At 39.0% G+C, this 24,239-nt stretch overlaps 1 protein-coding gene across 1 annotated transcript in view; it reads right to left on the reverse strand.

The window, feature by feature from the left end:
* The window catches only part of LOC132590507 (rho guanine nucleotide exchange factor TIAM2-like), a 314,104-nt gene that overhangs the window by 255,812 nt on the left and 34,053 nt on the right, over positions 1 to 24,239 (reverse strand). Inside the window, exon 2 of the mRNA XM_060263413.1 lies at positions 11,156 to 11,279. The gene's annotated coding sequence lies outside the window, so the exon portion shown is untranslated. The remainder of the gene's footprint in view (positions 1 to 11,155; positions 11,280 to 24,239) is intronic.

The following is a 24,239-nucleotide window of genomic DNA, read 5'->3' on the forward strand; positions in this document are numbered from 1 at the left end:
TGAGTGCTTGTAATTTTAAATCTCTTTCCTTTATGTTCAAAGCTTAAACCCTCTGGAAGTATCCATCTGTATCTCATTTCATTTTCTCTCAGCTTTTCAGTCAGTTTTTTGTATAATCTCCTGTCATTTATAACTTTCCTTGGCAATTCTTTCATGATTCTTACGCTACTGCCAACCACCTCCAGTGCATTTTCAAATTGTTTACTTAGAATCTTTCCCACATATCTCTTGTCACAAATCTTACTACCACGTCTCTTGGTAGTTTGTTTTTCCTGGCATATCCTGAATTAACTCTGTAAATATAGTCATAAAAATAACTAGTTTCATCAGGATCGTCCCCCAGGAACTCAGCAATGATTCTTATTATGTATGTCCTTAAATCAGTCTCAATAGATTCAGGCACCCCTCTCAGACATATCTGGTTTTCCATTAGTTTACAGTCTTGTAGCACTGCTTTCTCCTGCATTTTCTTTATAGTGGAATCCACTGTATCAATTCTTGAGTCTTGGCCTTTCACCTTTTTTTCAACCTCCTGCACTTTCTTTAACGCTGCTTGGGAGTCTTTTCTGAGATCCTCAATTTCTTTTTTAAATTCTTTTTTAATCACCTCTGCACTGGATTCAATGTCTTTTTTTTAATTCTTTCTTACTCTCTGTTATTGAATCCTTTATTACTTTTACCAATCTTGTCTCCATGGCCTCTATTGCCTCCTGCCATTTAGACATTTTTGCTTCTTCAAGTGTCCTAGCCCTCATACCAATCTGCTTTGCTCCTGATTTATTCACAGACATCGCTGCCTGCCCATTGCTGAAATAGGCTCTGAAGTTGACCTCATCAAATTAATTTTCAATATCACAGTCTTATAGATTAAGGCATGCCCTTTTAGATGAGCCTAAAATAGTTGTTCTCCGAAGCTACTAAGTTGAGATATTAATTTTTTAAAGTTTTATTTTCTTCAAAATGGCGTCCGCAGCTTTTCTGTTCCCTTTTTTTTTAAAAATTCCTTTTTCTCCTGGAGTGCTCCAAAAATAATTCAAAACATATAGTCCACTAGATCTCACCTTTTAATGATGATATCTGCCGGCTCCACTATATTTTAAAGTCCCGTTTACTTTTTAAAAAAATTTAAACTTTTGACCTTCTTTTAATGGCCGCCAGTACTTCTCTATGATTTATAGTCCCAGAGAGGGCTAGGAGGCTTGCAGTTTTCCCTTCTCTTAATGGCCACGTCCTTCCTTTCTTTCCACGAAGTCTTGTTTTCGATGGTTGAGAAATCTTGCGTTAGTTCTATAACGTCATTTCCTGTGACATCCCACAAGTTAGCAGATCTGTTTCAGAGGGGGTTGTCTAGCCCGACCACAGGTATTCAAAACAACAGTTGTTTTTCTTCTTTTACCCTTATTTCTCCAAGTTCATTAGTCCCAAATTTACCCCCTCCTTGATCTTCCTTACTTTAACATTACTTGTTACTTGTTCTATTTTCTCCCCTTTCATAGTCCAATACCTCTTCTTGGCTGAGAAAACAATGTACGCTATCCTGAGATTTTTTCATTCCAAGGGGGGCTTTTATGTTCCTGCAGCACTGAAACTGTTCCAATATAAAGTTTTAACACAACTGCTCTATGGTATTAACCTGGGCATCTCGGCTAAAAAATTACAGGCTCTTGAGAAAGTGCAATCTAAATTTCTCCGTAACATCTTGCAGCCCCCGCCAGGTGTGCCAAATGCCCTTTTGCGACTAGAAACTGGGCAAATGAGAATTGAGGCCAAAATTATGTTGTCTTCGGCATACCAATGGCTAAGAATTTATACAAACAAAAAAGGCCTCTTTCATCTAATAATTCAAGACCTCTATAGGCCAAGGTGGCTGCAATTGGTTGAAAGCAATTTGGAAAGTATAGGATTCTCACTTGAAAACCTCTTGACGCAGAGTAATGCCAAAGCAAAAAGTATTATCAAACAAAGAATCTGTGATATAGAGAGACAAAGGGATCTAGAACAGGCCCCTTCTTTCTTGGCGTCTACCGAGACCAAATATGTTATGAGGATGGCCAAGTACTTTGCTTATTTGGAGGTACCAGCTCACAGAAGAGCCTTTACATTGGCTCGATGCGCAGCCATGCCCTCAAAAGTGTTAGAAGGGAAATATAGAAAAGTTCCGTATGAAGATCAACGCTGTTCTTGTGCTATGGGAGAGGTGGAGTCGATGATTCATATGTTTTTTCGATGCCCATTCCACCAAGCATATAGGGACAGGTTTGTTTCCCCGTTTGTAGTCAAACCAATAGCAGATGCCGACGGGGCGTGTTTGGAGAAACTTTTGGTGGATGCAAGTCCATCTATCTCTAGACAGATAGCTAAATTCTGCCATTACCTGGTGAAGTTCCATACTAAGAAACAAGAAATGGTAGGTTTTGTATGATCTGTTTGAATTTTAGGTTATAAACGATTTTATATATTCGGATTTAAAGGATTTTATATTAATTTGAACTGATTCTGGATTTTAAAATTGGTTAAATTATATTTTAGTTATCCCTGACCTGTATAGGTGCGGAAAAGTTTTAAGTATTTTATTGTATTTTGTGTATTTTAGGAGGGGTTTTACATGATGTGTTATAATTTTTATATTGGTCTATGACCGTAATAAAAAGTTCATTCATACTGAGAAAGAGATGAACTATGCATAAAGATAAAGGTACAAGTTGGTTTAATGTTTGTTAACACTATGACATCCGGATGCCTACTATATTTTCAAGAAATTTGAAGCTTATGTGATGCCAAGAACTGAAGTACACTATCATCCAACTGAATCAAGAATTACTGTCATCATGTTGTCAATGGATTATGACACTATCAATAAAATACATATTTAATTTATAAAGCAATACAGGTCAAATAGATATTTTAACTCCACACACATATCCAGTCTTTGTTTTAAAAAATATACTACTACAATTACAAACTGAATTACAAATAGAAAAGCTCTAGAAAAAAAATGAATCTGTGGTGATACTTGAGAAAAGATTCTTGCACTGACTTAGTAGTTATAAAGCTTGAATTGTCTGTGTTGGTAATTAGCAGTAAGACCATGGTCACCAAGACAACAATTAAGTAATTTGTGAAGAGGAAACACTACTATTATGAAATGGAAATATTTACTGAACAGGATAGTCTTTTGAATACGCCTCGTGACCTTTTAATTTCATTGGGCTTCTCTGAAAATTCCAGCTATTTCTGATCCATTCCATTCAATATACAGTACAAAAAGTTCCTCTCCTTCACTTCTAATGGTGGAGAGCTTTCTTAAAGATTAAATAAACCAGTGCCAATCCTGGCCAATCAAACCTTGACAGCTAACTGTGAAAATCGAGAAAAGTTGGCATAATCCGCAGAGAAAGTAAAACCATGACAAATAAAATAAACTAAATTTGTCAAGACACAAATGATGGCCATATTTTCATTACAAATGTCACTTTAGTAAATATGAACAAAATGTACAAAAAACAATTGGTGCAAGCTAGATTCCCCTCGGTATGATTGTAGTCTAACATCACAGCCAAAGCATGAAATGTCAGTTAAGAGTGCTGCAGGGTGACATGTTCCTTCCTTCTCCTCCATGGTTATGCAAAGTTCCTCCTCCCTTTTTTGGTTTCTGTGAATTAAGTTTACAGTAACATCTCAACTGGGCATACTATGGTTACAGATAACTCGGAACTACCTTTAAACCATGTTTTCCAGTGTCTACTGCTTCATAATAATCAATTTAGATGTCACAGCAACCTCTGGTTTAAGCAAACCAAGAAAGGGAGTCAATGTGCAAGAATGAAGGAAGAAGCCTGCAAGGCTTTCACTATTCATGGTTTGGCCATGACAACATCCAAACTGGAAAAATGACTGACTGCACCAGAAAGCAAGACCAACATGATGTAACTTAGCTGGACTTTGAGGTTGGGAGAGCTGGGATCAAATTTCTACTCAGCTATGAAGGATTTTTTTTCTTTTTTTGGTAAAAGTTACTACCTACCCTACCTCACAAGATTATTGAGAAGATAAGAAGAAATAGTGGCACACCGCCCCAAGCTCATTAGAGGAAAGGCATGTGGCAGACAGGGTCAGAATATTTCTAAGAAATTTCCTTCAGAGCAAAGGAAGTTTTGCCATTTTATAGGATATAAAAGTATATTGCCAGTACAGTTTATATACATTATAAACTATACAGTACATAGCAACAAAATACAAACTAGGACTTCTTTAAAAATCAAAATTACATCACTAAGTTCAGTTCTACAGATGCATATAAGCTACTTCCAATATTACAAACAATTAAAATATTAATATCTAGCCCTTCTCCAAGGATTCAAGGCATACAACAGAATGCCAGTGGCTAAAATACAATAAAATCACACAAACCTCCCCAGCATTCAACAAATCAGAATATCAAAATACTTCATTTGAATATCATGGTGACAAGCTGGGGGGTCACTGGATATATGAACTCATTCATTCTTTCCTCCACCTCCTCTTGCACACTGCAAAATAAGTAAATCTCCTGATTTTCAACTAACTACAGTTTCTCATGATATCTACTTTAAAAAAATCTAATTTCTAATCTGTTTAATCCTGGTTTAAAGCCCTGATTTGTGGGGAGAACAAATGCACTTTGATTTTTTTTTAAAAAACAACACAAGATTGATTCCAATATCATTCTTGATTTAAAAACACAAGACTGATTAATATATCATTAGAAATTGTGGTTGGTTCTAAACCAACAAAAGCTGTGTGCAAAGGGTGGAAGTGTGCAAGCCTGAGGACTTCCCTACTTAAACTGATTAAACTGGTTGGTAAGGCTGCTCTTCTGGAAAGGACAGCTCTCTTTATCTTGTATACAGTGAGTCTTTCTTAGGCTGACACAGTAATGAGTTTGGGTGTTGCATTAGATCCAGTCTTGATAGTAGAAAAACAAGTTATTGCAAGTTGCAAAAAGTGCCTTTTATCAAATGCATGTGTCAAGGACATCATCTTACCTTCTCTGATGATCCATACTATCATAATGTACTTTATGTGAGGCTGCCCTTGTAAAAGACTCAAGCTATAGGTAGTACAAATTTTGGCCACTTGCACTTAGGTTGGGATTTGATCACATAATGTTGATTTTGACAATTTTCATTGTTTAACTGTGTTTCTGGGTACTGTTTTCCAGTTATTGGTTTTTAATATTTAAAGCCCTTATTTCAAGCAAGGGTTGCCAGCTCTGAGTTGAGAAATACCTGGATATTTTGGGGTGCAGCCCAAGGAAGGCAGGATTTGAGGAGGGGAGTCCCATAGGATATAATGCCACAGAGTTCACCTTCCAAAATGGCAATTTTCTCCAGGAGAACTGATCTCTGCAGCCTGGAGACCATTTGTAATCCCAGGAGATCTACACCCACCACCTGGAGGTAGTTATAATTATTATTGACAACTCCTTCACCTCTTAGACTGCTTGTTGGTCTAATAAAACTGGTAACACCATACAGTGTAATTAGCAAGACTGAATTCAGCAGTGAGCCAGGAGGCTACCTAATGGACAATTTGGAGCCATAATTTAGAGAAACTACTCAATGCGAAATCTGCCTTGATGAAGCTTTGAAACGAGGTCAGAGCCATCCCATTGTGGAAACTGCAAGTACTGTTAATTGGAATTTATATACAGAAGAAACAAAGAATCAAATGAACAACAATACAGGACTTTTTTTAGTTGTGTATTTAATGAACTTGTTGACTTATTTATATCCTCAGAGTTTGATGAAGTATCTGTGAAAGAAACTTTATGATATGAGAATTTTTGTAAGAAGTGAATAGCAACAACATGGTTGTATTTTTGGTTATTCCATTTCATCATTTCCTCACGACAACAACAACCAACATGGTTGTATTTTTGGTTATTCCATTTCATAATTTCCTCACATTTTTAAACCACCTAAAGATTGGCAACCCTACTTCAAGGGCAGCTTCTCCCCTTTATGGTACCAGCTACAATCTTGTCTTTCATTATTTTATTTTATTTTACTACATTTATATTCTGTCCTCCCCTGATGGGCTCAGGGCAGCTAACAATGGTTAAAACAACATAGCGGCTAACAATGGTTAAAACAACATAGCACAAAATAAAACCACAATAAAATCATTAAAATAATTCATATGTCATACATTTCAAAACACTGTGTTCAGTTTCATTCTCTAAAACCAAACGGCATGGTTATTGGGATGAGTTCAAATACTAATGCTGTGGGATGGTGGAATTATATCTTCCAGAAATATAGTTTTAAACAACAGGGCTGATTCCACACAAGTGTGGGGTTTTCTTTTGTTTTTGGTTCTATTTCCACTTGCAACAAGGATCCCACACAGGATAATCCAGTTGATCACCTTTATTACATACTGTTTCACACTTGCAGCTTGTACTGTGGTGATACCATAATGCACTATGACATTCCCATGATCCCAGTTTTTTTTTTAATTGCGTATATGTATGCGTGTGTCAGCCATGACACCAAGGCAGTTAAAATGAAAAAAACAGAAGGGGCAAAGGGGCATTTCCTTTCACTGGAACACAAGGCGTACCCTTCCCTTTGAAACATAAAGCCCATATTTAATAGGTATGTGTTTCTACATTGATAGATATTTTACATTCTTGGTTTATCAAACTACTGTTTATACTGTTACCTGCTCCGTGTTCTTTAAAGAGCACAAATGTGAAAACAAAATAAGGTATTCAAATATGGAAAAGATCATCACAACACCATTATGCCAGGTAAGATTTTTTAAATGCAGAGTTTTGGACTGCCAAAAAAAAAAAAAAAACCCTGTACAACTAGAGCTGCTGAAATGAGAAAAAATTCCATGAGGAATTAGCTCAGGATTTAACAACTGTATTTACATGAATGGATATTTCACATTCTTGGTTTATCAAGTTACTCTCTTATATTGTTATATGTCCTTAAAACAGAACAAATTTGGAAGCAAAATAGGTTAAGGGAACAGAAAAACATCAGCCCTATAAATCAGTAAACAGAAATAATATTACATTAAGAAGAAGAAGAGATTGGATTTATACCCTGCCTTTTGCATGGTCCCAGAGTGGCCTTACAACCTTCTTCCCTTCCCCTCCCTACAACAGATACCCTGTAAGGTAGGCAGGGCTGAGAGAACTCTGAGATACTGTGACTGAACCAATGCTACACTAGCAGCTGCATGTTGAAGAGTGGGGGACCAAACCCAGTTCTCCCAGATCAGAGTCTGCACTCCTAACCACTACACCAAACTGGCTCTCTTTTTAGCAATTCACTCCATGGAAAGCCCACAAAGATGTGACAGACAATATGGAGGAAATGACTATGTATAGAGCTAAGGTAGTGGTTCGTGTCTCTATCAAAGTATTACAGCTGGTGCCACACTTCAGAATACAATACAACAGCATAATGAATAGTTTTCAAATGGGTTGCAGACAACTTGCCAACCTGAATTCTTTGCTGCAGACATCCGACATCACAACGATCACACAGTAGTGAAATTTAATAATCAATCACCTTCCAATGCTTGACTAACCAATTGCTTTTTGTAAAGTATGAGCAGATGGCACTACAATGTGGTATCTTGGAATCCTTTTAATTAGATTAATGTTCAACTGGCCTGCTGGCAAAACATAACTGGAATCCAAATAAAAACTGAGTAGCAACAGAACTTGGGGGTGTAATTATTTTTTCCAGAAGAAAAATCAGTGTTTGAATTATATGGTAAAGAATCATACAGATATTGTATTTGTTAACCCAATGATGTTATTAAGCCAAGTTTAAACCTCAAAGAAGGGATTACATCTGGTCAGTATTTCGCCAATTCAGAACCTGCTTGTTTTTTCTATTAAAGAACAAAGGCTGGACAGAATATCAGCTTTGACTGAGCAGTAGTATTGCCAAGTCTGACTCAAGAAATATCTAGGGACTTTGGGGGTGGAGCCAGGAGCAAGGGTGTGGCAAACATGACTGAACTCCCAAGGGAGTTCTGGTAATCACATTTAAAGGGACTGTATGCCTTTTAAATGCCTTCTCTCCATTTGGAAATAATGGATAGGATCACCTCCTTTTGGAACTCACAGAACTGGACCCCCTGGTCCAAACTTTTTGAAACTTGGGAGGTGTTTTGAGGAGAGGCACTAGATGCTATGCTGAAAATGTGGTGTATCTACCTCAAAAAACAGCCTCCTAGAGCCCCAGATACCCACAGATCAATTCTCCATTATACCCTATGGGAATTTGTCTCCATAGGGTGTAATGGAGTGCCCAGCAGACATTTCCCTCCTCCCCCACTTTCCGATAACCCTGATGTGGGGGAAGGGCCTCCAAATGAGGGGATCCCCTGCCCCCCAACTGGGGATTGGCAACTCTACTGAGTGTGCAGAGAAACCAAGTGATAGGCCTCAACATTGTGGCATAACACTGCCTCAACATTGCCCATTTGGGACTTCAGAAAGACAGAGACCGTATTCAAAAGACACCATATGCTTTATGTAACATAATCATGTAAAAGCCTACGATGCTTGAGATATACATTCAAGTTTCCATCACACAGCTTTTGTTCTGGTTCTGTCTAATAATCAATGGCCAAATGATTTGTAACTTGTGGAAGAAAAAGGCTGGTATAAAGCACTATGCTACAGAACTACTGGCAGGATAAATTAAGAGAGTTTTAATCCACTATTAAGCCATGAAAATGAGGAATCTTCATACTGTAAGACTGGGATTTTTTTTACCAAAAAGCTTCTTTAGAAATGTAACTAATAACTGATGTTCTACCAAGCACAACTACTTGCATATTTTTTTCAACTTTACTAAGTGAGCAAAAGCTGAACATCTATCACATTGTTTCATGAGTACAGTTCTATAAAACATCAAGGAACAATTCCTATTAGTGCCACATTTATCCAAATCCAGTGTTACTCTGTGCATGACTAGTTGTACCAGCATGTGCATAGGAACAATTCCCAAGATCTGCCATTTCTGATCAAGGGGTGGAGATCCATGCATGGAAGCAGCTGCTGCATATGGCTTGGGATACATAGCTTTAAAAAACCCTACACCAAAAATAACAGAAACCATTACTTGGTTAAAATTTAACATCAAACCATGGTTTACTGCCACACAAAGGAATGTAGGATACTTTGGGCCTCATATATGCCCTCCTTTCCCTCCTTTGAGCACAGACAGATGCTTCTGTGCACATTAAACCTAACCTATGGCTTGTGCTTTCCCTGCAAATCACACTGCATTTCAAACCAGATTAAACAAGAATCTGCAAACTTTGTTTTCACGTGAAGAGCAAACCGTAACTCTCTAGTTCACAGGTAATTATATAGTATGGTTTGCTGCAATAGCAGCACTAATTATCTCAACATGTGCAGAGAAAAGAGAGGAAGGAGATCAAAAGAGTGCAAGAACCCAAGAGGATCACATAACAGTAAGTGATGGTTGACTGTTTTGTCTGAACCAATTCTACATACTGATTTTTTATGACACAAATCAGACACTTTCTTCTCTCAAAATAAAACATATCAATCTGAAATTGGTATCCATACTGAAGTAGTATTATGCACATGAGGAGTCATAATTTAGTTATAGCAAATCTATTTGATCCTGGGATAAAAGAAACAAGCCACAAAATATATAATGCATTGTAGTGAACATCTCAATATCTAAAACAATAACTAGCCTACAGCAATTGCCCAAATTTTAAAAATGAGCAAAACATAATTTTAATGTGCATCAAATTGTCAATAGCCATATAAGTTATCTCTAGTAGCATTTCATAGTAAAAGTAAAGGTAAAGATAGTCCCCTGTGCAAGCACCAGTTATTTCTGACTCCGGGGTAATGTTGCATCATGACATTTTCATGGCAGACTTTTTACGGGTGGTCTGCCATTGCCTTCCCCAGCCATCTACACTTTCCCCCCAGCAAGCTGGGTACTCATTGTATCAACCCTGGAAGGATGGAAGGCTGAATCAACCTTGAGCCAGCTACTTGAACCCAGCTTCTGCCAGGATTGAACTCAGGTCATGAGCAGAGAGCTTGCTGCAGTACTGCAGCTTTACCACTCTGTGACATACCCCCATTTCATAGATTGCTACAAACTGTGATGTAGGTTTTCTGGAAAAATTTGAACCAGAAATTATTCCAATGCTCTGAGTATCATCAGATTTAGCAAAATTTGACTTACATTTAATGAAGAAAATTTAAAAAGTACCCTATGTTAATTTTCTGTCTGAATAGCAACAAATGCTTGACTATTAGATTTTTATTATATTATTTTATATTTTTATTATACTAGACTATTATACTAGATTTTTTTTGGTGGGGAGAATGCAGTATAGTTTAAATTTGTACAAAATTAAAGACAAATAGCACATACTTCCCTTATATTGTTTCAAGGGAAAAAATACTGAAGACACTAAAAATGCTGACATGATATATGCCATGGATCTGTCTACCCAGCTATTTCAAACGAATTTAATTCTTGCCCATGGAGTAACCTGCAACACCCCATCACTTCTGTTGCTTCTTCATTCCATATCAGATTGGTGATTATAATCTCTCTTCAACCATGTGAGGATGAGGAGAGACATACAGTATAAGCATGAAATCTACAAAGCATACACATATTTACTCAATCCCAAGGGGGTAAAACTACTGAAAAACATGAACTTTAAAGCTTGCCTCATATTGCGTTGGCAATGGCATCCATTCATTCTTATCAATTTTATGAAACAATAATTCTTTAGAAATTGGAAAATTTCCACAGAAAAATAAAGCACTGGAAACTTTTCTGGAAAATGTTTGCCCCCACATCTCTGGCTGAAAAATGCATCATAGAGCACTGCTACTAAAATTACTGAGCCAAAACCTTAAGTGAATGCAGACTCCCCTGTTTTACAAAGGTTGTATTTAGATGCCATTATCAAACTGAAATTTAAACCATGGTTTACAGTGGTGGTTATGGGGGGGGGGGGGGGGGGAAAGGGTGCCAGTTTGCTGAAGCACCTGAAGGCATCCTGGCCTTACAACAGAATGAAGCTGGACCAAAGAATTCCTTTTAAAAAATTACTTTTAAGGAAACAAACCAACCTTGATCAACTGCTATCTGGTGTTCCCACTCACATTCATCACATCTTGAATTGACAACACTGAGGCATGTTAGAATTTCAGCATACTTGCACACTTTTGTTACTCTTGCAGATGAGATACTCTTCTGAAAGATAAATATTGGACCAAAGGTAAGTGTAGAAATTATTCAGAAACTGTTTGAAAGCCATTTCCAAATCAGCACTCCTCAGAGCTGGTTCACAAAACTGTTAGGATTGCTTCCACCCAGACAAATGTGCCACCCTAAGCAAAGAAAGCATAAAAGATAATTATGCTCAGCATTTCCGCTAATGACAAACTAATCTCCAAGGGCAGCATTCTTGCCAGTTACCCTGAAAGCAACCACTCCAAGAGACACTCTCTGGTGTCCCTGTTAATCTGGCATGAGAGGAGGCAATTTTGGGCACTGTCATTCAATAGTTTTCTGCACAAACAATTATACCCTGGCACATGCTTTTACATTAGAAAATGGCTATGATGTGAACCAAGAGTTCATTGTTTGCAAGCAAATTGTTTGTATGCTGTTTTCCAAAGAGAACTGTACTCCCAGGAGAGAAGCAAAGAAGTGAAGAAATGGTTGATTCCAAGCAAGCTCTGGAAAAACACAGTCTTAATTAGACACAGGTAATCAGAACAAAATAAAAATGGATGTTCTTTATTTATCTGCTTTTCCTCTGAGAAACTCAGAGCAGCTTAGAGCTCACAACAATTTTATATGAGCCAGACAATTCCTACAAATAGCTGCTCACACAACATGCTTGTGGCATGAACAGAAGCAGTGCAACATCCGTGCTGCTGTTTCCACGGAGATCTTAACACCTCCCAACATATGATTTACAACTCACAGAAACAGCTGCTCCAGCCCTCCTGAACGTCACCATGAAGAGATATTCCACTCACATGCATAAACTGCTTGTGTGAGTAGTTATTTGCATGAGTTAGCTAGGTGCTAGAATCAATAGCGGTTGGCTTGCACAGTTTCCTACCAACAGCAGTCCACAACAACAGACCTGCATATCTTCAACAGTAACTTGAATTAGGTAGGCTGAAAAGCCAAGAAGGAACATTGACTCTCTACAGAAGAGAAATCCTTTCTAAGATATGAACACATATTACACTATAACATTCAAGAAGGAATTTCACATCCAGCTTAAGCTACCACACAGTGTTGGATATATAGGATCTCTTTACACTTTTCATATCATTTCACCATATCCAAAAACTTCAAGCCAGCAAACTGCTCTTGGAATTTCAACTTCACAGGCTTGGATCCTACAACTCCATTCTGCCATTAGTGATTGAGCTTCCACTGGCATAAACAGCCTTTTCCAGTGGCCTAAAGCAGGAAAGCTCTGCCCCAAGCAGAACACAGTCACAGGCTCCGAGCCACAAGTTATTTTTCATCACCTTGTTTGTAACAGCTAAACAAAGGGTATCACTCTTATTGTTACCCAATAAAATGGCTTGAATAATGATAGTCCAATAGAATTTTTCATTCCATAATAACTCATCACGATCTAGTTGAGAAAATAACTCATATGGACTGAAAATAAAATGCCAGCTTTTCAGCTTCTTTAGCACCTTGTCAGATTGCGTATCTATTGGTACGATAATTTTACATCAAAAAGAACAAGTATTTTTGAAAATGGAAATTTCTTTGAAAGTCCAGGACAGAAAAAAATATTTAAAAATTTTGGAGCCCTTTAAAAACTTGAAGCTGGTGTTGAGAGAGATCACATAGTGGAACATCAGCACCTAACTTTTACCTGTTGACTTTCAAGGGAAAGGCTATCACAGTACAGAAGAATCTGTAAATTAAATTAATGTTCTCTGCCCATCTGTCTCATTATAACGCTATGTGGGGAAAGTACTACCATTATGATCATTATGTGGCTATGCTGCCATCATAACTAAGGTCTCCTTAAAGCTGTGGTAGTTTCTCAGTGTCAGTAATTTCATTATCCCAAAAGTCAGATCAAGTTCCTAGATATCACCACATTTCTTTGCTCATGAATTAGAAACCAGGATTCTAAAATCAACTAAAGGAATATCACTTTTTCAATTCAACAATACAGTAGAGAGTAACAATCATTACTTAAGGGAGCATAAGACAGACGTGGAGAAACTGTACTTTTCGCAGTGTAAAAACATGCCATTCTATTACATGCTTGAACATTCTCACACATGCTAACTTACCAGTGCACACAGTGTATTCCATGTGCACAAATGCACATGCAACAGACAGAACAGAAGAGGCAAAGCGACAGAGTAACTAAACTCTTCCCTCTTCAGCCATCAGCACTGTATATCCATCCTCTTCCTCTCCCCCTTGTCTCATCCAGGGACAATGAGTACCACCAAAGATTGCCTCTGGGACCCCTCATATTCATATGAACATACTCAAAATAGAGCTGATATATTGTTCCTATCACTCACCTTATCCAGCTCCATAGGAACGCTGCAATTTTGTACCCCTAAACTCCATCTATCTTTCTCCTCCCCATTTTATAGCTATTGAATCAATGCTTCCAAGATATTCCAGGATAAATGTCCTACACCATCTGCTGAAACAGTGAGTGCCTAGACTAGGAATACTATCTAAAGATGTGGGACAAAATGCCTCCAAGACAACAGAAGACAAGTTGGAAGTGGTAGAGTTGCCCGATCAAATCACTTTATAACATGAATTGCAATTTCTTAATATGCACATCTTGGGCAAAAGTTCCAGTCAGTGACCTCGTTTGAATGCTCTCTCATAGACAGACATATATACGTATATATCAGTAGAAGTTGCCACATCATTGTCCTTCTGTTTTCCACAGGCTACTATTACGTTTTGCTAAATGTGGTAGGGCAGGATATGGATTAAAGGTTGCTTATAATGAATCTTGTTATCTCATGGATTCCAGATTAAGAATTTTTTTTTTTTTTTTGCACAATATCACTGTTTTCTAAGCTTTTTTCATTCACCTAGAAAGTTCCTCAAACACCCAACGATCTTCTCTGGCATTTGTCTCAGTCTTGCAATTAATGGGGAGTTTTCCTCTGAGAAAATGTGTTCATCCTGTCCACCAGCAACATTTCAGGTAAAATCCCAGCTCTTAGCCCACCTGCAGTGTGAGATGACCACAATCACTGCCCAAAGATAGATACTAACCACAATGTATAACACTCCCCACTCGTGGAGCTCAGATGTGCCGTTCATTGTGCAGTGGTCGTAACTGCTGACAGTGGAATGTGTATCTTCATGCAGGGAACTGAGGGTCATGCCCACTACATCAAGGGAAGGCAAATAAATTTAGCACATTGTGTTAGGGAATTCTGTTGCTTTGCCTTCCCTGATCCTGGCCCAGAATTGCGGCTAGCTGTGTGTACACAGTTGGCTGCTGGTCTCACTGTGCAGGCCAAGCCACCACTCTGTGCTCAGCTCTGGCACAAAGTGTCCCAACACTGCACTGGGTTTTCTCTCCGCCCAGTTAACGTTTATACTTTTCACTTTTCTGCTTTGAATTCAGTTCTGAAACTCTCAGAATTCTGTCTGAGTTTTTATATGTCTCAGACTCACATTCTAATTCATCTAGCTCCATCTTCATGATGGAGAGGAAGAGAAACTCCCTAATTACTGGAGGTGATGATGGTGAGTACTATATCTGGTTCATTTCAAGAGAGAACAAGTGGAATGAAGTAAAAACAAAGGGCGTGTGTGTGAGAATGGGGGATTTGGCCATTTCTGTGACAGTCCAGCCAAAACTGAATAATATGGCTGGCATGAATATGTCCATGATGTAAGTGAATGCCACCATTGCATACCCCTAACTTTCTCTTTTTGAAGAGCAAGACCAGTATTTTGTAATTCAGAGTTCTCATTTGGCTTTGCATTTATCAGAACTGGAGCCTACCTGACCCTTGCTCCTTCTGAGAGCAAACTAGAAGACAAAGAAAATAAAAGAAAGGCAGCTACATATTTGGGTTGTGGATAGGAAACAACTCCACCCAGCACTCTTAGAGAGAAGTCAGCAAACTAAAGAATCAGAAAACCCCTTTACAGTGTTTGTGTTGGGAGGTTTATGTACTCATAAGTTAATTTGACTTTTGAGTATTTTAGGAAATTGATTTGAATATATTTCTTTGCTTTTATATTATGCAAGTGTTGTACCTCATTTTACAGTTGTTGTTTTTTAAAAAAATGTTTGCTTTCATTAGCAGACATTTTAAAGAAAATTAGGATTCCTTATTTCTTGGAATCATAAGATTTAAACTGGAACTAGACCACAGAAACAAGTTAAATGTACTATGCTTACATATACAATTGGATGCCAAGATTTAGGGAATTGGGGAACCAAAGTATACACAGGATCCTCTGGAGTAATCTGGTCTGTTTGCAAAGCTGCAACTAAAGCCAAGTCACAGTACTGGGCTGTTCTTTACATTAATCATCCTTGAACAATAAAATACTCATAACAGAATTCATAAAGGAGAAATCCTATGAAGATTTACTTGAAACCCAGACTCACTGATTTAAATTAGTTTAAACTGGAGCAAGCCAGCATAGTATTGTATGAATATATTAAAATTATGCTAAAAAAAATAACAAGTGGAACATTCCATTACCATATACATGGCCAATTTTAGTATTTTGGATCTACAATCAATTCCAAAAAGACATAGCAGCAAATTACCCATGACTTGAGTTAGAAGTAGAACTCTCTTGACAGTGCATGGCAGAACACCATTAGCACATAGTAATAATGCTGGAAATCACACCCAAAAGGAAGCAAGAGTAATAAGACTTGATAGACATTTTTGGTCCCAGCGATTGTAACATAATTACTTTGTGTTTCTGTTATATACTGTTCTTCATAAGCAAGGTAGCTTGCCAATGCATCCTGCCATCTGATGCTCAGGATTCCAGTCATTACAACACAAACTGGGACATGACAATATTACAAATTCTTGTCTTCCAATAAAATCAGAACATACACTGTTTTCAATTAAAATCTCCAAACAGTTATAAGCTAGGAATGCCTTAAATTTATTTATTTTAAAAAAAACCCGACAAATGAACCACAGTACCGAGAATAAATTAGCAGATTTTAGATTAAAAACCTGTGGAGTTATGGTGGGGGTAGAAGGCTATTTTAAATTCTACAATGCATGTAATACCACCTGCTTAGTGAGACAAGTGAAATATTTTTAACATGCTATTAGAAAAAAATTGTTTGGGAAAGAGCTCTTACCACAGCTCTGCTGTCTGAAGGTAAGTTGTGTATATGCAAGAACATATTTTTAAACAGTATGGTAATTCTAAAAAGCATCCTGTTAAAAAGGGCTTCTGCCTGGAATGTTAGTATTAGAGTTATGCATGACATCATTCCCTGACATGTGGTAGTTGGCTCCACCTCCTGTGGTGGCCATGTTGTGGTTGCACCCACCACCCTGTGTAAGAATTTTAAAGGTACCTACATGTTCCAAAAAGTTAAGGATTTCTGCACTAGAGACTCACACTTCAAGACTTACAACACATGGCCTTGAACCCTAACGCAGCACAAATGGAGATGTGCTATGCAAGGCAACTTCTTCGCCTTCCCCCTTCAGTCTTCCCCCTTCAGTCTTCAGAAATGGTTCTCCCGCAGTAAAACAGTGCAGGGAACAAACTGGGAGTCTACAGCAGAAGGAGAGCATTGGCAAAAATCTCCCTCCGTCCTTAGGCAGGCAGAAAAGCCATTCTGTCAGAGGAGCTACTTCAGCGTGGATGAAACAGTACCTTAAGATCTAAATTCTTACTACTAGTGCTCTAAGGAAGATAAAGACACGGTAAATCTTACATTACTGTGTTAATAGAAGACAAGAGTTCCTATTCCATTTATACAATTTTTAGTACCTCCTAAGACAATGCTGACATGCTCAAGAAATATGTTTGGACAGGCCACATGTATAAGAACAACAATTTACATATCTAGACTTCCGGGGTTGAAATATGCTGAGCTGAATTGCTTCTCAGAAGGGGAGCAGGCTGAGGCTTCTGTTCGGGGTAGTGGAGGGCAATTTAATGCCTACTGCCTACTTTTCTCAGTCAGAGATCAATCCAAGATATGCACAGGAAACTCTGAGGAGATTTACCTTGGCTAAAAGGGAGTCCCGGGGGGGGGGGCTCCTTTGAGGGGTCTCCGGAGACGAGTTGCATATTCATCATCTGCAGAAGTTTCCAGAGTCATTTATTTGACATAAGCTTGACAGGATCCTAACCTTCTTTGAGACTGCTAAACATCTAAAGCTATACAAGACCGGTGTTGGATCTGGATAACTGCAGAAAAAGGTACTGATGACTATCTTCACTCCGGGACTATTTAAAGTTAAACAAAATAAAATCAGAAGGTGGGAAATACAGATTTAGAAAGCTTGGAAGAAGAAGGGGAGAAGGGGCAAAATTTGAATTTTGTAAATTTAAAGGACAGTGCTAAAAAGTGGAAAGGAATTTATTGTTTTGTCTACTTGCGGTTTCGGTGAAAAAGCCCCATCGTCACAGATTTGCAGCTCTCACAGTCAACACAGGAAATACGTCAAACATCGCGAGATCTTTTTACCAGTGAAAACGGGATTTGGTGGCAAGAAAAGCAGGACGTGTCGGATGGAAAAGGGAAATCATTGAAGCAGCTAGCCTACTCCAGGACTATAATATCATAGAAAAACATCGGTGGCCATTGCTAGGAGGTAAAAATTTAAACAAAGTTTTTAAAGTGTTTGGGACATTAAAAATTGGTGAAGCTGACAGAGGTGACAATTATAAGGTAAATACTATTGGACATTATCGCTGATAATTATTTTAGAAAACTTTTGAAGGAAATTTTTTTAAAGGGAAGCAGAAAGTCGTAACCGCCATTTTGGAAGAAATAAAAACTTTAAAATTTAATATCTGAGCCCAGGAGGCTCTGAGGATGGCGAAATTAGGCTTATTGAAAAGGGCAAGCCTTACTCTATCAAACCTGATAGTTTAAATTTAATTTGGAGAGGTCAAAATTTTTGGTGTTTTTTTAAGTGTCAGAACATAAGTTAACCCGTGCAAGGACTGCCTCAATGGAGAAAATGCAAGAGCAATTAGAAGCAATGGAAGCCAGGATGATGAAAGGGGTGAGAGACATGATAACTGCTTCTAAAAAAGAAATTAGAAAAGACATTGAAGAGCTAAGGAAAGATATAGAAGATCTCAGAAATGAGACTGTGGTAACATCAAAGAAAGTGCAAGAGATGGAAGAGCGAGTGAAAGTACATGATTCCACCTTGCTAAAAATGCAAGAAAAGGTGGCAATTCATGACTGCAAATTGATGGAAACCCAGATACGTCTGAGAGGAGTACCTGGGGAAGAAGAGACTGATTTTAAAGGATATATAATAACAATAAATTGCAGAATTTTTGGAGGAAGATCCTGAAGGAACTAGAAGCATGTATGATTATATGTATAGAGTGAACTCACTATATGCCAAGAAAAATAATCTACCAAGGGATGTGGTTATAAAATATATGACAAAAGAAATGGTGGGAAAAATCTTGAATAAAAATTTTGAAAAGACATTGATAGTGGGAGGCAGCAGAGTAAGAATCATGAAAGAATTGCCAAGACAAGTGTTAAATGACAGAAAAGCATACAAAAAATTGACAGAAAAATTACATGACAATGAAATGAGGTATAGATGGATAATACCTGAAGGTCTGAGCTTTGAACTGCAAAGAAAAAGGATTACAATTACAAGCACACAGGAACTGCGTAGGTTTTATGAAGAACATAAAGAATTTGCACCATGATGGATTACAAATTATTGTCTTGGAATGTAAATGGACTAAATACACCACAAAAAAGAAAAACAACATTTCATTGGATTAAAAAGCAAAATTATAATATAGTTTGTTTACAAGAAGTGCATATCAAACAAAAGGATTACAAATTTTTATGGAATAAACAATTGGGACTAGAATTTTATTCATTGGCTGAACAGAAGAAAAAGGGAGCGATTTTCTGTATTAAACAAGAATTGGAGCTGAAATTAGTGTTTAAAGATGGAAGATTTGTAGCGGTAGAAATAATATTAAATGCAAAAAAAAGTTGTTATTGGGACTGTATGCGCCAAATGGTGCAAAGGATGCTTTTTAAAGACATTATACAACAATTTGATGAACTGACTTATGACCAAATTTTGATAATGGGGGACTTTAATGGAACAATTAAGAACACACTGGATAGGTCTGGGGGTAAAAAAAATAATAAGGAAAACTGCCAAAGTCTTTTTTTGAATTGGTCAAATAAGAAAATTTGGAGGATATATGGAGGAAATTTAATCCTGGGGACTATACCTTTTTTTCAGCAAGACATAAAACTTTTTCCAGAATTGACATGTTGTGGAGCACTAAAGACTTAGGTCTAATAACAAAGAAAATAGAGATTTTACCTAAAATTGGGGCTGACCATAACCCAATAATGTGGATTACAAAATTGTCTAAGAAGTTGAGAAGATGGAGATTGAATGAAGATTTATTAAATAAAGAAATAGTGACATCTTTAGAAAATGACACTAAAGCTTTCTTCCAAATAAACGATAAAGAGGATATAGAATTTCAGACGGTCAGGGATGCTTATAAAGCAGTAATGAGAGGAATATTGATTACATTGAATAACAAAGATAAGAGGGCAAAAGAAAAACAGATGTTGGACATTCAAAATGAAATAAAGAAAAAAGAAGGGGAACTGAGAAAAAGGCCAGGGAAAAAGAAAATTATAAGGGAGATTACAATATTACAACGCAAATTAATTTTTGTTTTTATTAGTTAAGGGTACCTTTAAACATTAGTACTTTAAGTAAATAACACCGGTGGGGGTCAAGTAACGGGGGGAGGGGTGTATAGAAAGTAATATATGGAATAGATAAAAGTTATTAATGATGCAAGAAATATAATTTGTTACTATAAGTTACCAAATAAAATGGTTTTAACCAGAACAATTCACATATCTACATGGTGAGAGCCAATATATTAAAGGGCAACTAATTAATAATGAAGGAGAGAGTGTCAGAAGTTCATCTAACATTAAAGTACTCTATTCAAATATAGTAAAATGGCAATATTATGTTGAGAGCAGGGTACAGTCATTCCTCCTTAAAGCCAATTTTATGCCGCCAAAGTGACAGGCTGATCTTCCCGAGAATGTACATATCATGCCTATATTTTAAAAGTTAAGTTTGCTGAATGGTCTGATTTTCCCTGGCAAAATACCAACCCCTCCCTTCACAAACAGCAATCCTGTGCTAAGAGAATGATTAATTAAGCAAAGAGATATCGCTGCAAAGCAAAATACTTCAGGGTGGGCCTTTGTCCCCTCTGTTGTACATTCAAAAAAACAGGAGATGCTTCACATCACATTTTTCTTACAGAAAAGATTTTCTGCATAGGAAATATATCTATGGCAGATCAAAGAGACACTGCAGCCAGAAGTATCACAAATAGAACACACAGCACTCTGTATCAGGGTGATGCTCTCAGTCCACACCTAAGCCCTATTTCTCTGGAAACAGGTTTCTATATGTAAAGGCTTCCTGATGCACATTTTGCTTTACAAAGACACAAGCAATTGGGAACCATGCAGTAGCTGTTTAAGAAGTAGTCAATGGCTGCTGTCAGCAACACTATAAGCCAATCACTACCAAACCTTTGCCACTGCTGCCACTCAGAATTCTGTAGGAAAAAAGAGACACAAAACTTGCAGTCTTCATATATGCTGGTTACAATCAAACAACTTCCCATGAAGTTACAGCAGTTTAATACATCATGTGGTGGCTATCATTCATCTTTTTTTCCATTCTTGACCTTAGAAACCTTATTCTGGGAGTGAGCTACTGTCTCTCCGTCCCGCACCCAGGTCTCGGTCACGCAAAGAAAATACTTTGCAGCCAAGATTGCATCTGCAAATTCGCGCCCAGCACAATTGTTTAGGGTAATTGGAGACCTTATAACATTGCCACAAGGCAAACCAAACGTTAGAGAAGTAGAGAGAGGCTGTGAGGCATTTGCGAAATATTTTGCAGATAAAATCTCGTCACTCCGCCAAGACCTGCCTATCACATTAGATACAGTAAGTGAAATTGAGGCTCCGCGCCTGTCTTCAGATTTAATGCTGGATCACTTCGACCCACTCAGCCTGGAAGAAGTTGATGGAATCCTCTCTGCTGTTCGCCCAACAACATGCGATCTGGACCCTTGCCCCTCTTGGCTGATTAAACCTTGCCAGAGGGAGCTTAGATGTCCTTTACGGGACATCATAAATAGATTCCTCTTAGAGGGGCATTTCCCAACACCTTTGAAAGAGGCCTTGGTCCACCCCCTCCTGAAAAAATCTACAGCAGACCCGGCCGAATTGGCAAACTACCGACCGGTGTCTAATTTACCATTTTTAGGTAAAATTATCAAGAGGGCAGTGGCATTGCAGCTACAGAGATTTCTAGATGACGCTTCTGTCCTAGACCTGTGCCAGTCTGGTTTCCGACCGGGCCACGGGACGGAGACGGTCCTGGTCACCTTGGCGGATGACCTCCAGCGGCAACTGGATCGAGGCCGTGTAGCAGTGCTGATGTTACTAGATCTGTCGGCTGCATTTGATACGGTCGACCATCGGCTACTGATCCACCGCCTCGCCGACATAGGGGTTAGGGGGTTGGCCTTACAATGGCTCTCCTCCTTCCTCATGGGTCGGGGACAAAGGGTGGCGATTGGGGGTGAACGATCCCAGAGGCGCACACTAGATTGTGGGGTGCCTCAGGGAGCAGTTCTCTCCCCGATGTTATTTAACATTTATATGCGCCCCCTTGCCCAGATTGCCCGGAGGTTTGGGCTGGGTTGTCATCAATATGCAGATGACACCCAGCTCTATCTGCTAATGGACAGCCGGCCAGCCTCCGCCCCGGGGAACCTGGATCGGGCCTTACAGGCTGTTGCAACGTGGCTTAGACTGAGTGGGCTGAAGTTGAACCCAGCGAAGACAGAGGTTCTCTGTGTGGGTCGTGGCACTCTGGGGAAGGAAATATCTCTCCCGACCTTCGACGGTGCGGCACTGAAGGCGGCGCAGCGGGTGAAGAGTCTGGGTGTCTTACTGGAGCCTTCACTATCAATGGAGGCCCAGATAACAGCCACTGCCAAGTCAGCATTCTTCCATCTGAGGCAGGCGAGGCAGCTGGCCCCTTTCCTAGAGCGTCAGGACCTAGCAACGGTGATCCATGTGACGGTCACCTCAAGATTGGACTACTGAAACGCCCTCTACATGGGGCTGCCTCTGTGCCGGACCTGGAAGTTACAACTAGTGCAGAATGCGGCGGCCAGGCTGTTGCTTGGTCTCCCAAGATGGGAACATATACGGCCGGGGCTACGCGAACTGCACTGGCTACCGATTGTATACCGGGTCCAGTACAAAGTGCTGGTCATTACCTTTAAAGCCCTATATGGCCGAGGACCGGCCTACCTGAAGGACCGTCTCTCCCCGTATGAGCCCCAGAGAGCACAGAGGTCAGTAGGAAAAAACAGATTGACTACCCCTGGGCCAAAAGAAATCAAACTCCAGAACACCCGCACACGGGCCTTTTCTTCCGCGGCCCCATATCTTTGGAATCAGCTCCCAGAGGAGGTGCGGGCCCTGCGGAACCTCGATCAGTTCCGCAGGGCCTTCAAGACCACCCTCTTTAAACTGGCGTTTATGAATAGCTGAATTACAAGTGCACAACAAAGAAATATCCGCCATCAATACCAACTGATAGATATAGCGCCAACGATAATATTATGGTTAGATTTAACTCAGTTGAATGTAATTCAATTTAATGTAATTAATTAATAATGGCTTTTAATTAATGTATTAACTGGTTTTTAAGGTTAATTTAATGTTTATTAATGTAATGGTTTATTAATGTACTGTTGTTTTCTGTTGTTATTAGCCGCCCTGAGCCTGCTTTGGCGGGGGAGGGCGGGATACAAATAAAATTTTACTTTACTTTACTTTTAATTACTTATTCTCAGAGTTATACAGGCTGCACAAGTGGCCACTTAGAACACCCATGGTGATAGGGACACTGTCTTGGAGTAAGTCAGGGTTTGAGTTTCTCACTGTTGCTCCCGTTTCTCTTCCCCCACCCCATTAGGAGCTCACTATCTGGACAGCTAGAAGGCTCATCTATGTGTATTCTCGAGATATACAAATATAAATATTGTAAATAATAAATACATATCCCTCCTTTTTGCCCTTAAAAGGGCAGTCAGGGTTGGGTTAGATGGAGTACTGCCCAGCAGGGCTTCTCACTGGCCACTGAAGATCCGATTGGTAGATTAAAATAACCTTGTTTCAGGAGCAGCAGCCAGCAGTCTTAGTTTTATTCTCTCACTCATCTTCCCCAGGTTATTTTTTAAATCAGCACTCTTCTCCCCAGCACTCAGGCTTCTTTTGTGGATGTGTAGTTCCACCTCCTGTGGCAGCAACTTTGGGGTGGCTCTGCTTTTTATGGCAGCCATTATGTGGTTGCACCCACCACCGTGTGTCAGAATTCCAAAGGTGCCCACAGGCTCAAAATAGTAGATACACAACATGGATCCACAAATACATAAATGACTGCAGGTATGTAAACTCTTGGATCAGGGCCATCTACAGAGTAGGGACATTTTCTTGCAAATATGGGAACTCCCCTAGGTTTGCAGAAAAATGTGAAACCCAGGGGAAAATGGAGGGGGATGTAATCCCTCCAAATAAAGAAGCATTATCTGTGCATGTGCAGGCATTACCTCCATCAGAATGACTACACAGCAATTACATTTGGGAAGGGTGAGTGGTGGGAAGGCAGATGGGGGGGGGGGGGACAGAGCAACCAGGATGGGAACAAAAAAAGCCACCACTCTCCCAAAACCGCTTGAGGCAGGTGAGTGACCCAAGTGTGTGCCAAACACTTGGATCATACTGGAAACAGGAATACTTCAGGTAGAGCCTAGAATGTGTATCCTCTCAATTTATAAATGGTTAACAGAAAATATAAACCTCAGGGGTTTGTT

Source organism: Heteronotia binoei, unplaced genomic scaffold (genome assembly GCF_032191835.1).
Source record: "Heteronotia binoei isolate CCM8104 ecotype False Entrance Well unplaced genomic scaffold, APGP_CSIRO_Hbin_v1 ptg000072l___fragment_3, whole genome shotgun sequence".
Classification (NCBI taxonomy): Eukaryota; Metazoa; Chordata; class Lepidosauria; order Squamata; family Gekkonidae; genus Heteronotia; species Heteronotia binoei.